The sequence below is a fragment of the Neophocaena asiaeorientalis genome, unplaced genomic scaffold (genome assembly GCF_003031525.2).
Source record: "Neophocaena asiaeorientalis asiaeorientalis breed wild unplaced genomic scaffold, Neophocaena_asiaeorientalis_V1.1 scaffold204, whole genome shotgun sequence".
Classification (NCBI taxonomy): domain Eukaryota; kingdom Metazoa; phylum Chordata; class Mammalia; order Artiodactyla; family Phocoenidae; genus Neophocaena; species Neophocaena asiaeorientalis.
This window is the reverse complement of record NW_020173922.1, coordinates 7,003,755-7,021,259: the sequence shown is the minus strand read 5'-3', so window position 1 is coordinate 7,021,259 and position 17,505 is coordinate 7,003,755.

Below are 17,505 nucleotides of genomic sequence, written 5' to 3'. Positions count from 1 at the left end.
TGACCCCAGGCCACTTCCACGTGGACATTAACACACCCACTCAGTGACCAACACTGGACACTGGAGAGAGAAATGTTATGTTTCAATAAAAAACTACAGCAGGCCCTTATGGGTATCCAATTCTGCTCCTGTTCATTGTCTTTGAGCTGTTTTTCACCTCTTGGTAAATTACATTTTCCCTTTTACTTTGTTACCTCCCTGTAAATTGTACTGGATCCTGCCATCCTGCACATTTTCTGCCCTTACCAAATACTCCATTCTTCTAGTTTCCCATTTTCTCCCACCCTCCTGCCGTGGATTCACTGAGCACTACAGCCTGACTGCCCGGTTCCTTATTGGAAGTACAGGCTGGTCGTGACTGACCTTTCCCGCCAAGATCTAAAGAAGCCTTGCAAGCTGAAGCTAGACTACAATGTGATAAAAACTTCAAAAGACTCATCACCACAACAGGTCATGAACTCTCTCATTTAAATGCCTGATAGTTCACACCATCCAGCAAACATCCTCCACTGCCAAGTCCAACAGATGGTTCAGCTGGTCCTTAATGAACAAAAGGTGACTGAATGTGACATGAACCTACATGTTTAAAAGGAGAAATGTCTCCTCTGTCCTTGAACAAGAGGACAGACCGACAAAGACTCTCTCCTTGACCAAACGGTCGTTAGGCTTCTCTGAGCGCCAAGCCCTCTTCTCAATGAGGCCTTGACCTTGGCCTTCCTTGCCAGGCCTACACAGCCCAGTCTTAGCAAGAATCCTGCTAATTCAGTTTAGAGAGAATCCCTGACCTTTGATGTCTCAAGTCCTTGGCCTGCCTTTAGCAAGAATCCTGTTAGATCAGTTTAGCAAGAATCCCCTACCCTTGATGTCACCTCTTAGTAATTTTCCATCCACTGAGGCCCTCACCCTGTTCCTTGGGGGTAAATCCCCACCTGTCTTTGTATTCAGAGTTGAGCCCCATCTCTCCCCACTACTGCAGTACCCCTATTGCAATAGCCCTGAATAGAATTTTCCTTATCACTTTAAGGAGTGTCAGAATAATTTTTTCTTTAACCGCCCTAAGGCTTGCTTCAAGTAGGAGGGCCTCCCCTCCCTGAAAATTCTCCAGTCATGTCCCAGTCAAATCCCATCCCGGATCTCCTGAGAGCCACCTCTCTCCCCTGCCCAGCACGAGCAAACCTCTAACAACCACTGCACTGGTTCTCCTGCCACCGCCCTGTGGATCTTTGCTTCTAACAGGCTGGCTGCCAGCCCCCCACTTCTCAACCATCTATTCACGCAGAGAACACGAAAATACTGAAATGTTATTTCCCATCTGGAAATGCCTCAGAGCTAAACATTATGTAGGATATGATGGTATTCATCTACCCCAAGCGAGGCTGAGAGAAACACTGAGACAGGAGGAGACTGCTAGCGGGAGGGATGGTGCGTCAGCAGGAGCTAAATTTAGCCAACGAAGCCTCTAACTTCATTCTTTTGTGGGGGGGGAGAGCGGCAGGAGAAAAATGTATGCACATATTTAAATGAAAGAACCTTTGAGAGAGAGGGAAAGAGAGTCCACATCCGTCTCGGACCTGCAGAAACGCCTTGAGGGGGACGCATGCCAGGAGTGGGAGTGCTCTTAGGGGGGCTGCCCCAAGTCAGTGGAAGGGCTCCACCTGCCCAGCCCCGACCCAGGAAACCAAATCCCTTGGGGGAAAGGTCCCTTTGGACCCAGTGAACGCATGGTTACAAAGGAAGCTGCAGATTGGGAAATTCAAATGGTAACTGCTGGAGGCAAGGGAAGCAGGTGGATTCTGAAAAGCTAGAAGTTCTGGAAAAACCTGTAACACGGCTTTGAACAGATTTTGTTTTCTAGTAGAGTGGCTAGTATAAAAATACGCATCATCTAGGCCCCAAAGCCTCCAGGGAGGAGGGTCTGGAAGCCTTCGAGAAGAGACGTAGACCTCCCAGGCGATGCAAAGCGGTCATCTGAGCACAAGCGCAGAGCCCCTGCTCTGCCTGTAGCCGGCTCTGTGGGGTTGGGCCAGTTACCCCTTTCCAGGCTAAGGGTAACAGTCGTTGAAATAAAGGTAACAGCCCAGCTGCACTCTAAGACATTATAAGATACTCTATTTCTGGATTTGTGTGCAGGGAAGCGGGTGGACATCATCAGATTCCACCGTCACCACCGCCAGAATCAAGACTTCTGCCTTGACCTGGATAAAAGATCCATTATTAAGATATCTCACTGCACTCTGAAAAATGTATCAATCCCCACAAAGGGCTAACCCTCTCATGGTAAGCAGAGTCATTATAAATCAGTAAGAAAAATACAAGCACCGCAACTGGAAAATGAATGAAGGGCGTGAAGAGCAATTCACAAAAACATACAAATAACTTAATTCTATGGGGAAAAAAAATGGGCAGCCTTACTGGTAACCAGAAAAGGGCATAATTAAAATAAAAACGAGAAAGCTTTTCCCACATATCAATTAGCAAGTTCCTAAAAACCCAGTAATACCCAGCAAGGGCCAGGGATCAGAGAAATCTGAATCCTGGTGCATCACCAGTAGACAGCAAGGTGGCCTGACTTAACCAGGGGCAACCTGGCCAGATGAGGACAAAAATTCTTAAGTGGACAGCCCATGTGACCTAATAATTCCACTTCTAAAGCTCTGTCCTACAAAATTATTCAAGGATGTGTACAAAAAAATACATCTAAAGATTTAACCACAATATTTTATAATCCAAAAAAATGGGAAATGACCTTCTGTCCAATAAAAGATACATCTATATGATGAAATACAACTAAACTAAAAAATCAGGCTACAAAAACACAAAGATATAGGAAAATGTTTATGTTACCTATTAAGTGAAAAACAAATTCTAAAGCTATATAGACAGTAGAATCAAATTTTACATATAAGCCATCGCTAATACACGCAGGCACACAAATAAATACTAGAAGGAAATACAAAAGTATTACCAGGGTTGGGGACTTCCCTGGTGGCGCAGTGGATAAGAATCCACCTGCCAATGTAGGGGATACGGGTTCGAGCCCTGGTCCGGGGAGATCCCACAAGCCACGGAGAAACTAGGCCCACGCACCACAACCACTGAGCCTGCGCTCTAGAGCCCACAAGCCACAACTACTAAGCACACATGCCACAACTACTAAGGCCACATGCCACAACTCACCTAGAGCCCGTGCTCCGCAACAAAGAGAAGCCACGGCTCCCCAATGAAGAGTAGCGCCCCGTTTGCCGCAACTAGTGAAGAGCCCGCATGCAGCAACAAAGACCCAAGGCAGCCAAAAATAAATAAATAAATTTATTTGTTAAAAGAAGTATTACCAGTGTTATCTCTAGAAGTAGCATGACCATAGGAGGTATTATTTCCTCATGTTTACTTTTCTGTATTTTCAAAATCCTTAAATAAGCAATTCTTTTGTATTTGGAAAAACTGTATATCATTTTTTAAAAGACAGAAAGGAGAAAAGACGTCTTTCCTTCTTTCTAATATGTAAAAGGCATTAAACAACTCCAGCCAGAAAACTGCCACAGGCCCCTTGCTCAGCACACCCTTCAGAAAACTTCCTCAAGCACATCGCCAACCCCTAAGGAACTCTCAGTCCCTGGGCCCTACTTTCATGCTTCCTCTCGCCCTCCTTTCACCAAAGATCTGTCATCCACAATTCACGCAAAGAAGGTGGATCACAGCCCCAGTCCCTCAGACACCGAGGGTCTGTCTAGTCCTTGTCTCGTCCAGCCTCCTACCTTTAACCAAATGAAGCCACAGAGTGTCAATGGTTTTCATGATTGTTTCAGAGACTGTCAACTCCTTGCAGCCTCTCTCACAAACCCTGAGGAGGGCAAGCAGGCAGGCAGGCAGGCAGGCAGCACCCCGGGTTTATGAGAAGGAAAGCAAGGCTCAGGAATTGAGGGCAGGAGCCCAGAGCTGGCTTACAGTCCAGCTCTCTCCAATCCCACTGATTCCAGACCCTCTTCAGCCAGCCAGGGACCCCCAGCTGGTAGGGCGTGGGGCCCTGGCATCCCCAGCCCCATTTGGCCAGGGGTATACCTGTCTACTGACCCTTCAATCTCCCTCATTCATCCCTATCTCAACCCTCTGTCCCTGCTCCTGCTTCCATAATAAAAAGGCTCGGAGAGGGCTTCCCTGGTGGCGCAGTGGTTGAGAGTCCGCCTGCCGATGCAGGGGATGCGGGTTCGTGCCCCAGTCCGGGAAGATCCCCCATGCCGCGGAGTGGCTGGGCCCGTGAGCCATGGCCGCTGAGCCTGCGCATCCAGAGCCTGTGCTCCACAACGGGAGGGGCCGCGACAGTGAGAGGCCCGTGTACCGCAAAAAAAAAAAAAGGCTCGGAGAAATTAGGAGAACCTCCTCTCACAACTCATTAATTTAGTTAACTGTCTCATCTTTTACTATCCTCTCACCTCATAGATCAAGAACTTCTCGTTTTCAACGTATGAGCCAGAACTCAGCTATGATTGATAGAAGCCACCAAAGTCGACATGGCTTAAGTGGAGAAGAGTGGAATTCATTAGCTCATGTTACTGGGTTGTCCAGAGTGTACGTTCGACTTCAGGCACAGCTGGATCTAGGTGCTCAAACATCAGCGCTCTATTTGTCTTTCTTTCTCCATTCAGCAAGCAAGATATTCACCAACAGAATCAATAAATTGCCTTCAGTGGAAGAAATCTTTAAAATAAAAGGATTCACCAACGGGCTCACATTTACATCCTACCAATTCCAGCAAAAGTACATCATATTCCTCAAGAGCTCTGGCAGAGAAGTGCCAGGAAGGACTCAACTGGCTACATTCAACAGCCCAGTCCTAGGGACACAGGGCAAAGGTCAGTCCCTTCTAGCCACACAGGAAAAGGTGTTCTCTTCCTAGAAGGAAGTGGGAGATGCTGGAAAGGAAACCAAAAGAGTTCCACCTTAACAAATCTCTTCCACTATAAGAACAAGTTAGTTTCTTGGCACAGGTATTTACTGGCAGCAGTAAGCATGGATGACACCATCGAGCTGGGGTTACTTTGCCACCCAGTCAAAATGAATTATTAGCCAACAGTCACAAGAAATGCCCAAATACTACAATGAAAATCTAGGTGAGAAAGCGGTTTTTTTACTCACGTTTACTAAGGTATGACTTACCTACAGTAAGACTCACCCTTTTTAGTAGAGTTCTACCAATGTTAGTGAGTGCACGCAGCTGTGTGACCACCACCACAATCAAGATACAGAACAGGGCTTCCCTGGTGGCGCAGTGGTTGAGGGTCCGCCTGCCGATGCAGGGGACACGGGTTCGTGCCCCGGTCAGGGAGAATTCCACATGCCACGGAGCGGCTGGGCCCGTGAGCCATGGCCGCTGAGACTGTGCGTCCGGAGCCTGTGCTCCACAACGGGAAAGGCCACAACAGTGAGAGGCCCGCGTACCGCAAAAAAACAAAAAACAGAGCAGCCTGCCTGGCAGAGGGGGTGGTGCCGTGGTGAAAAAGGGGCTCTGAGGGACTCACAGCAAGCAAGGGCCATACACCTTGCTATTACCTTGAGGAGGAGCATTCCGGGCAGAAGGAACTACCGGAGCAGAGGCCGGAACTACCGGAGCTTGGAGTGTCTGAGGAACAGCAAGCTGCCCTGAGGCTGCAGGGAGCACGGCAAGGGTGGGAGAGGCTGGGGATGAGGTGGGAGAGAAGGGCAGGGCCTCAAACAAAGCAAGGTGATGACGCCTTTGGGTTTCACTCAAGTGAGATGGCAAACTGTCTAATCCAGACCTCCCACACCATCTGCCTGCTCCACACTGACATTCAGGGGGCTGGGTCCTGCTGGAGACTATCCCCCACGTTAGAGCCAGGGCAAACTCAGTCTCCACACCCACCACCTCGCCACTGTTAGTCTTTGACTTGAGGTAAGTGACCAGCAAATAGCTCAGTTATGAGTACTTAACTATGAGCCAGCACGATTCTAATCATGGAGCTCTTACAGAACTGCTCGGCACGCAGTAGGGTGCCATGCAATTCACCACCTTAATTAGGCACTTTTCAGAGTAAAAGAGGGTACATTAGGACTTCCCTGATGGCACAGTGGTTAAGAATCTGCCTGCCAATGCAGGGGACACGGGCTCGATCCCTGGTCCAGGAAGACCCCACATGCTGCGGAGCAACTAAGCCCATGCGCCACAACTACTGAGCCTGCGCTCTAGAGCCCGTGAGCCACAACTACTGAGCCCGCGTGCCACAACTACCGAAGCCTGTGCGCCTAGAGCCCGTGCTTCACAACAAGAGAAGCCACTGTGATGAGAAGCCTACACACCACAATGAAGAGGAGCCCCCGCTCACCACAACTAGAGAAAGCCCGCGCACAGCAACGAAGACCCAACACAGCCAAAAATAAATAAAAATAAAATAAATTTTTTTTTTTTTTTAAAAAAAACAAATGATGTCAGAACCAGAAGACCTTCCCGGGCCAACTGAGAGTCAACACTATAGTTACCTCTTCTTACTCGTGCATTAACTTGACATTCACTTCTCCGGGTAGGTGTTCCCAATTCCCCAAATCTGCATGAAGGACCCACAGCACCCTTTAGGTTTTCTGCTGCAGCACTGCTCACAGCCTGTAGCTCAAGAACCTCTTATGAGTCCATATACCCAACCAGACTGCACCTCCAAGGAGGTGGGGTCTGGATGTGTCCTGTCCTCTACTGCGGGCATCCACAGGGTCTCCCAAAGAGCAGGTGCTCAATTCCTGCAGCTAAATGAACTCATATGGTCTCTCATGTGTATGCTTGTCTGACCCTGGTGATGTCACTACAGAGTGAAATACTCTTACATTTGCATTTGGGCTCTGTGGGAGTGGGACCTTTATTTCATTCACTGACATGTCCCCCGAAGTCCAAAATGCAGCGCCCAGTAGGTAACGGTACTCAAGTAATGTCTGCTGTGCTTCTAGCATCTTTTCCAAGGACCAGGTAACGCCTATGGGGATTTTAACAACAGAGGGAGGGACAGCCCAGCGCTCCGGCTGCACTGTATCTAGTTATAACGTCTAGTGCTAGAAGTTAAGACAGAATCAAGACAGGAGATCCCATCCTACCTAGGCACTAGGCCTTAGTCCTCTCCTGTCACGTGATTTTTAGGCTGTGTCTTTCTTGCAGAAACTTGCATGTATCTCACCGGATGAGGAGGAACCCAACTTCCTAGCCCCTTCCACTCCCAGACATGGCTCTCCATAGCAACTGGGAACCTGAGCTGGTAATCTGTCTCTTCAACCAGACCCCGGAGCACACAATCCCCTCCCTAGAAGGAAGAAACCAGCCCAACACAGGCTCCAAAGAGCCAGAAAGGAAGGACAGTTAGAAGGAAAACACAAAGACTGCTCTCTCGGTACTGCCCTCTCCTTTTCACATGCAGTCAGCCCACATTCCCTGCAGCGGGTGGGGGGGGGCGGTGTCAGATAAAACAGCAGTGGGCAGTTCAGCTGGTCTACCCGGACTAGTTACTGCCATCCGACCCCATGGGCAGAGCCCCCTTCCGGGTTCCCAAGAAGGAGAATCCTGCTCTGGACATTCATCAGCATAAAAGACCAGCTGTGGTTTGGGGGCAAACATCCTACCAGCCGTCCAGCTGCCCACAGCCATGCCAGGGACATCACTCTACCAGGGACCCCACGCAGCCAATCAAATACATCACAGACCACTCTACATCACCTCTCCTACGGTCTTCTCTAAGGCAGCCCATCCAGCAGAACACAGGTGGGGGTGGAACTCATGCCAACACTTGAGCAGCTCTCACAAGACACTACCCACTTTGTTTTTCCCACATTGTGCGCCTAAGATTTCAGAAACACTCCTTACCTTTCTCCACCCAGAGGGCCTCTTTCTCCATCTGTTAGGGATCCTTTTTCTTTCCCCCCTCATAAATGCAGATGTCGCTGGAAGAGCCATTAAACCTAAAACGAAATTTTGAGTTAATTATCTGTCTTTGGACTTAGAAGAAGGCTTTGCAAGGTAAAGTAAATTCTTTCTGGAACCTTGTGGATTTTTCTCCCTGACCCCTGTGGTTTAAAAAAAAAAAAAAAGAAACAAAAAGAAAAAAACACACTTCTGGTTGTGGAAGGAGGGGAGGGGGAAATAAGCAAATACAATGGGGCCCCCTGGCCCCCATCTGTTCCAAATCTTCCCCTCACAGGATGTAATGTCTAAAAAGCAAGAAAAATACTCCTTCCTCTTCCAGCATTGGGCAGGATCTTGCATGCAAAGAGAAGAATGTCTGGTTACTCTGTGGGTTTTCATCTGCTTTTTAACTCACATGTGGCCAAACTACCCTGGCCGCCCAATCCCATTTCTCCCTCTCCCCCCAAAATCCCGGTGCTCAGCAGGGCTCACCGCTCGTGAAGGGCATCCTGGTTCAGCCAAGGAGCTCCCACCCCTCCACACCACACCACCAACCCCTTTGGCACAAAGGATCTGTTCTAAGCCTGGCCAATGACTTCTGCAGACTTCTTAGCTGAAGACCTGCCAGAGGGAAGCCAGGGCCCCCAGAGGAAGTGGGGCCGCCCCTGAGGGTAAAATGAGTGGGCTCGGGGGCCTGGACTTCTTGACCTGCGCTCTCACGCCCTGCTTCCAGGCACTCGGCACACGGATGCACAGGCGCAGCCAAGTCCTGCGCATCTCAACAGGAAGGACGTTACCCAGCAGCTGCAACGTCCCTACTGATGCCTTTCCAACACTGGGAGGGCGCTATTTACAAGAAGCGCAGCCGGAGGGACTAGACGAGTTCCAACTTTATTTCAACCAACCCTTCTTTCCGGCTTCTATAGTTCTCCTTGAAATTAAAGAGGCCTTCCTCCCTGAATTGCCCGATTTTTACGCAAGGACAGAGGCTCTCATTTAAATGATTGAGAAACCCTGACTGAGAAGATGGCAAATGACCCCCCCCCCAAATCTGCCGCTCCCCGTTTGGCACCTCACCTTCCTCTCCTCTGCACCAGGCCCGCCCCGACCCCACACCCCACCGCCTCCTTTGTTTTTCCCGCATTGTACACCTAGGATTTCAGAAACACTCCTTGCTGCCTTCCCTCCCCCACCCCCAAGCGTGCTCCTGGGCACATACTCCTTTTTTATGCTGGTGCAACCCAGAGCCCCTTGCAGGCTTCCTCTTACCATGGCTCCAAATTCTCCTTCCTTCCTGCCCTCTCACCCCTTCTCATCACAGCCTCCAAGGCCCTTGTGCTCTACCCTCACCCACCCCCTCCTCCGACCTTACAAACTACCTCCTCCTTGCTATTCCTCAAACATACCTCAGGGCCTTTGCACTTGCTGTTTCTTCTACCCAGAGGACCTTCTTCTGGGGTGTTTGAAATTCTGGCTGCCTCACGAGATATAAATTTCTGCCTGAAAATTACCTCCCTAGAGGGGCCTTGCTCCTAAAAAGCACCCCCATCACTCTCTCCTCGCTCTACCCCACACCTGCTTTATTTTCGTTCACAGCTCCTTTCCCCACAAAGGCTCTCTCCTTGACCAAACTTTAATCAGGCTCCTCTGAGCCCTCTTCTCAATGAGGTCCTGCCCTTGGCCTGCCTTCAGCAAAGAATCCTGCTAAGTCTTCCCCTACCCTTGAGATCCGATCAAGTTCCTCATTACCCATCTTTGATGTCTAAGTCCTTGGCCTGCCGTCTGCAAGAATCTTGTTAAGTTGGTTTAGCGAGAATCGCCTCCCCTTGATGTCCACCTCATCCACTGACCCCCTCAGTCTGTTGATTGGTTCTAAACCGCAGCTGTCTTTGCCATGCTCAGAGTTGAACCCAATCTCTTTTCCCTATTGCACTCGCCTTCAATCAAGGCTTCCCTACCGCTTCAACAGGTGTCAGAGGACTGTTTCTTTAACACCACTCGACATCATAGGGTCTTTCTGTTCATCTGTCTCCCTCCACTGGGCTATAAACTATAAGCTCCATGAGGGCAAGGTCTCTATGAGTTTTCCTCTCCTCCAGCTCTCTAGCTTCTAGAGCAGTATCTGACACGCAGCAGACACTCCCCAAATCTTCGTTAAATGTACAAATCTAGCGACCCCCACTTGTCTCTTGGTCTCAGTTTACCTGCCACCTCCTCTGGGAAGCCATTCCTGAATCGTCCTTACCCTACATTTCGTCTAGCCGTGGTCAGACTGATCACAGGGGATACTTCTCTGGCTTAATACGCACTTTTAACTTGTTATATAACATACTAACAAAATGAAACACAGAAGTCTATCTTGACCACCTGCCCTCCTTCCCTTCCACAGCTCCAGCACCCACCTCCAGCCTGAATCCTCTGTCACGTACATCCATGCACACACCTGATCACCTGTCTTCTCTCCCTGCTCTTCCCAACACACACATTGCCTGACCCCCTAGCAGGGAGCTAATTAAAAAGGGAGAGGAACAGGAGCCCTGATGGGGTCTGCTCTCTAAAACCAGGCCCAGCTTTGCCCCCCTGCCATCACCCCCGCTACCCACCCCCGTCTTCCTGGCTTCCTTCACCCCCGGGGAGGAAAGATGCCACTTCTGTTGGCTGCCCTGCAAGAGGGCAATGGAGTCCACAGGCCAGCCCTTCTCAGCTCACTTCTCCACTCCCAGCAAACTTACAAGGCCAATGCCAGGCAGACTAAGCCGCCCGAGTCCTACTGCTCAAAGCTGCAATCCTGGAAGGCATGAGAGTTCATTAGGCCCGAAAACCACGGAGGGAGGGCCACGGCCCTAGCGGCTGGTGCGTTCCCACCAGCTCCAAAGCTTCGGGGAGGGAGTCTGGGGGAGGGGAAGCTGGTTATAGAAACAGCCCAAGTAAGTTTCCACATAAAGGAAAAGTAAACAGATGAAGGCTCTTCCTCAGCCCTTTGAGCCTCTCAGAGGAGAGCAAACCTTCAAGTGTTTGTCAAAAAGCTAATCCGATTTTAAAATGCTTTGAAACGGCTGGAAGAGGAAATACCAACTACTGACCACCCCCTGCACTGGCCTGCAGCCTAAGCGTGGCCACTTTCCCCTCCCTCGGCCTCTGTCTTGGGGGTACTGTTCGTACAGAGACCCAGAGAATCGGAAGGTACCTGGGCAGAAGCGGGAGCCAACCCTCATCCACTCAGTCGTCCACTAAGGGCTACTGACCCCTCTTTCTGCCAAGAAAGGCGGCTTCATGAGAGCAGAAAACCGGCCGGGACTGGAAAGCAAGGGTTGCACGCAGCCTTCACGCCAAGGCACGCTCACTCCACGCACACCCTTCAAATCTAGAAGATATTGAATTACCCTGGCCCGGCTTCCTGGGGGCAGGGCAATTATCTCCCCTCCCCCACCCCGCACCCCAGGTGGGCCTCATTTTTGGCAGCCAGTTCCCTCCCAGGTGAAATGAGTTTGCCCAACAGCAATTAAAGGAATAGCAAACCCTTCTCAAATACTCCAGAATCTGGTTCTCTCTCCCTTGGACAACTTTACCAGATGCTGTCACCTACTACCATCACGCTAGGGTGACCAACCACCCAGGTTGCCAAGGACTGTCCGGGTTTTAGCACTGAAAGTACTGCATCCCAGGATGGTTGGTCACCTATCACTGTGGCCTCCCCAACCTTCTCCCCTCCCATCCCCACAGTTTCACAAGGGCACATATTTTGGCAAGGTGGGCTTCCTGGTATTGCTCCCTAATCCTGATGCCCTTGCTGGGTTTAGAAGAAAGGAAAGTGGTAAATCTAGAGGTTGAATTAGTTTCCTTCTACCAGAGTCTTTTAACTTAGAAAAAGGAAAATAGATAAGAATAATACCAGACACGCAGCACTTTACTGAACATACAATACCTTGTTCAATTAATCCTGTGAGGTTGGTACCATTTCCCAGACTGGGAAACTGAGGCTCAGGATCACAGATAATAAGTGGTAGGACTGACATTCCAATGCAGGCAGTGACGCCAGGGCTCACAGACTGATTCACTATATTAATCTGTGATCCCTAAAGATGAAGAATCCTTGTCATTTTGATCACGGAGGATGAAAACAATGTAAAGCTACTTATGCAAGACTGAAAGGGCATAAATTCACATATGTGGAGCAACACACCAAAAAAACAGGATCGTGAGAGAAAAGGGAACCTTTAAACACTGTTGGTGGGAATGTAAACTGGTGCAGCCACTGTGGAAAACAGTATGGAGATTTCTCAAAAAACTAAACATAGAACTACCATATGACCCAGCAATTCCATTCCTGGATATGTATCTGAAAAAAACAAAAACACAAATTAGAAAAGATACATGCACCCCAATGTTCATAGCAGCATTATTTACAATTGCCAAGATAAGGAGACAACCTGTGTTCATCAACAGATGAATGCATAGAAAAGATGTAATATATATACATATATATATGTATATATATCACACACTATATGTACATAGTGTATGTGTGTGTATATATATATACACACACACACACATATATATATATTACCCACAATGGAATATTACTCAGCCATAAAAAGGAATTAAATTTTGCCATTTGCGGCAACATGGTTGGACTTGGAGGGTATTACCCTAAGTAAAATAAGTCAGACAGAGAAAGACAAAAATTATATGCTATCACTTATACGTGGAATCTAAAATATACAACAAACTAGTGAATATAATAGAAAAGAAGCAGACTCATAGATATAGAGAATAAACCAGTGGTTGCCAGTGGGGAGAGGGGAGGGGGAGGGACAATATAGGGGTAGGGGACTAAGAGATACAAACTATTATGTATAAAATAAGCTATAAGGATATATTGTACAACATGGGAAATATAGCCAACATTTTATAATAACTATAAATGGATTACAACCTTTAAAAATTGTGAGTCACTTTATTGTACACCTGTAACTTATATAATATTGTACATCAACTATACTTCAGTTTTTTTTAAGAGAAAAAAATAAATAAATTGTATGGAACCTACAAAAAAAGAAAGAAAGCGGGATTGTGAGACTGTGACCACAGGTTCTCCTATAGATGGGACCCATAGCTGCCATGAGAAGAGGGCCAGGTTCACAGACAGACTCTGCCCTGGTGCAGAGTCTCAGCGGGTAACCCCTAACATTGGCCCTACCCCCATCCACCCTCCCAGTGGCTCCTAGATGCATCCATTAAAACTCCAACTGATTGTGTCCAACCCTGACACCCCCAAGAGCTGCCCTGCATAACAAAATCTAGGTCCCTCAGACTGAGTCTCATCCATTGCCTTGAAAATGTAAGTGGAGGCCAACTTTACAGGAACCAATTTGGCAGGATAGGTCAGAAAACTTAAGTGTTCATGCCGCTTGACCTTATAATCTCCCTTCTAAGAATTTTGCTCAAGGAAATGGTTGTAACTGGTAGTGATCGGGAGGAGGGTGACATTTTACACGTAAAGGTGTTCATACATAAGGTTATGTCGAACAACGAACCTGGAATAATGCCCATGACTAACAATAAAGAAATGGCTAACGAAACTATGATGTATCTGATATATCTGTTCAATTGGATATCACACAACCACTAAAATGTATGTTTATGAGGAGTTGAAAACAGCATGGAAAATGCTTGGGCTGTCATGTTAAGAAATACCTGCAGGAAATAAAATTATAAAGACAGTGTGATCACAACTATGTGAAAACAAAAACACTACTTACAGTGAAAGGAAGTGAACAAGATGAAGAGGAACTAACACCAAGCATCCTGCTAACTGCTTTACCTTCTTATCTCATTTAATCTTCACGGCAAGATAGGAACTATTTTTCTCCTCACTTAACCAAAGAGAAAACGGAAGCTACAAGAGGATAATGAAGCTGCCCAATGGTTGCCCACAGCTGACGAGGGAGAGAAGGGATCTGAACTCAAGATTTGCCCGATTCAGAGCCTGTGCCCTTATCCTCCAAGCTATACCACACCCAAAAGCAGACAGTAGCTTAATTTGGCTAGTGGAACGGCTGGCAACTTGTTGCCCCTCTACTTTCTACTTTTTTATTTTCCAAATTGTCTATATTAACCATTAGTACATTTTTTCCTTAACTTTTCCTTCCTCTTCGAAGGTCATACAGGCATGTAACACCTGGTGGGTCGTATTACTTTTTTAATGTAGAAAACAATAAACTTATGACCAAACAACGTTTAGAACGACAAAAATTCTCTTTCATCTCGAATTCATTCTCCACGGTTTGGCTTTCTGCTATCCTTCTGGTCACTAGTCGTTCAGTCCCCAAGATAAGTTATTAGGTGACATGGTCAGATCCATGAGCTGGAAAGAACAGCTCTGGGGGTGGAGACGAAGGTGGGATGGTAGAGGCAGGGGGTGCAGAAGGTGGGGGCAGGTGAGGAACTGAGCGGGCTGGCCCCCGGTGAAGCTGACCAGGCAATGTAACACACATGTAACATACAGGTAACACACATGGGGCAAGGCCATGCGCAGGGTGGCCAAGGGAAACAAACTGTGCACGGAAAAGCAAACGAAACAACAGAATAATGACCTGGGGCTGTAATCTGGGCTCCCTCCCCATTTCAGGGCCTCCTGGCTGCACTTGCAAGGCAGGAGACCAGAAGCCTCCGGCCGCCACTCCCTGGAACATCCAGGATGAGAGAGCCGATGGGGAGAAGGGTCAACACCATCCACAACACATGGCTTTTTGGACCGGGCCTCCCCTGGAACGGTCTTTTCTAGTTTGAGGGAGACAGCAGGCTTTTGAGGAAACAAATTACAGACAGCTTGGCTGCAGCTAAGCAGTAGCAGCACAAAGTGTGAAAAGTTGCAAAAAAGATGCTCAGATTTCACTCACTTTTCTCTTCAGCCCTGCAAGTTGGAGGGCTTTCCAAGTAAGGAAGCCACAATATTACTAGAGGAAATAAAATCAAAAGGAAGAACCTTTTTAACAGTAGTTCTCAGCCCTTGAGGGGTCTCAGAAGCATAGAGGAGTGTGGATGAGGGGGGCCTGTTTAAAATGCAGATTTTCAGGCCCGCCCCCAAACATTCTGATTTCATAGATCCTGCTAAAGCCTAGGAGTCTGCATTTTAATGAGCATTTCCCCAAGTTGCTGTTAGGCTCTACTCTACCTGATAAGAAACTCTGGGGACTTCCCTGATGGCACAGTGGTTGAGAATCCGCCTGCCAATGCAGGAGACACGGGTTCGAGCCCTGGTCTGGGAAGATCCCACATGCCACAGAGCAACTAAGCCCGCGGGTCACAACTACTGAGCCCATGAGCCACAACTACTGAAGCCCGCACGCCTAGAGCCCGTGCTCCGCAACGAGAAGCCACCGCAATGAGAAGCCCGCGCACTGCAACCAAGAGTAGCCCCGGCTCACCACAACTAGAGAAAGCCTGCATGCAGCAACCAAGACCCAACACAACCATAAATAAATAAATGAATAAATAAAAGAAACTGACTTACAGAGTCTTGGTGGTAGAAGGTCTGACATCTGATATTCGGGGCACACTTCTTAATTATTTCATCTTTTAAAAACATATTACAAAGGGAATTCTTTGTATTCTTTTTGCAACTTGTCTGTAAGACAAATTATTTCAAAAGTTTAAAATATACTTATTACACAAGTAATATATGCCTATAGTAAAATATCTGTAATAGCGCCATATGACATAAGGTGGAAAAGGGACACCCCCTTCACCACTCTCACCACCACGACCAGCCCCAACCCACTCTCCAAACTAGCCACTGCAAACAATTTGGTATATATTAAGCAAACACGTCAGACTTTTGTTTGTGTGTTTTCATTTTTTAACTATAACTAATGCCTACAAGAATGTAATGAAAATGACACTCCAAGTTGTTAGTTGAAGTGCAAATTAATACAGCCCTCTTGAAAAGCAATTCAGCAACGTGTATCCAAAAATATAAAAATATTTTGTATACCTTAAACTTATACAATGTTATATGTCAATTATATCTCAATTTTTTTCATTAAAACTTTTTTAAAAACCCATAAAAACATTCATACTCTTGGACCTACCAATTCCATGTCTAGGAATCTCTCCAAAGAACATCACTCTCCTGGAATAGTATGTTTTCTTTTTTTTTTTTAATTTTAATTGTGGTAAGAACACAAAATGAGATCTACCCTGTTAAAAAATTTTTTTTTTTTTTTTTTTTTTTTTTTTTTTGCGGCACGCGGGCCTCTCACTGCTGTGGCCTCTTCCGTTGCGGAGCACAGGCTCCGGACGCGCAAGCTCAGCGGCCATGGCTCACGGGCCCAGCCGCTCCGCGGCATGTGGGATCCTCCCGGACCGGGGCACGAACCCACGTCCCCTGCATCGGCAGGCGGACTCTCAACCACTGCGCCACCAGGGAAGCCCTGTTAACAAATTTTTAAGCGTATAGTACTTCATAGCTAACGCTAGACAGTGTTGTACAGATCTCTAGAGCTTGTTCATCATGTTTGACTGAAATTTTATGCCCACTGATTAGTAACTCCCCTCTTCCTCCTGCCCCCAGCCCCTGTCAACCACTGTCCCACTCTTTGATCCTGTGAATTTGACTACTTTAGAAACCTCATGTCAAGTGGAATCATGTAGTATCTGTCTTTCTGTGGTTGGCTTATTTCATTTAGTATTATCTCCTCAAGGTTCATCCATGTTGTCACATATTCCAGAATTTCATTCCTTTTAAGGGCAAAATAGTATTCCATTTTGTGCATACACCACAGTTTCTTTATCAAGTCATCTGTCGATGTATATTTAGGTTGGTTCCACATCTTGGCTATTGTGAATAATGCTATGAACATAGGAGTACTAATATGGCTCCAAGACTCTGATTTCAATTCTTTGGGGTAATTCCCACAAGTGAGATTGCTGGATCATATGGTAATTCTATTTTGAATTTTTTGAGGAACGTCCATACTGTTTTCCATAGCAGCTCCACCATTTTGCATTCCCACCAACAGTGTCCAAGGGTTCCAATTTCTCCACATCCTTGCCAATGCTTTTCTTTTGTTTGTTTTGTTTTAAAGTGTTTATAGCTATTTATTCTTTTCCAAGGAAATCTGAACATTTCATCAGAGTAGCAATTACATTTACGAAAAAGCAAGCGATTGACAAACAGCACAAATTGGTACATGGCTTTCCTCTATCGAGTAGAATAAATGCTCCAGAGTTGACGGAAGAAATTGGCCGCGAGGAAAGAAGATTCACTTCAACTGTCCGTAGGACTCAGGTGTCAACGACTGGAGTAGCTCCGACTCATAGCACTCACAAAACAGGGATTTAATGTTTTCCAGTATAATTTTCACCCAACTTTTTGAGGCGCTCAATGGTGTTTCGTTTTTTGATAATAGACATCCTGACAGATGCAAGGTTATATCTCATTGTGGTTTGATGTGCATTTCCCTGATGACTGGTAATGTTGATCCTTTTTTTCACATACCTGTTGGCCATTTCTAGCCCTCTTTGGAGAAATGTCTGTTCAAGTTCTTAAACCGTCTCTTAATCAGGTTATTAGTTTTTGTTTTGGGTTTTTTTTTCAGCTTCTCCCT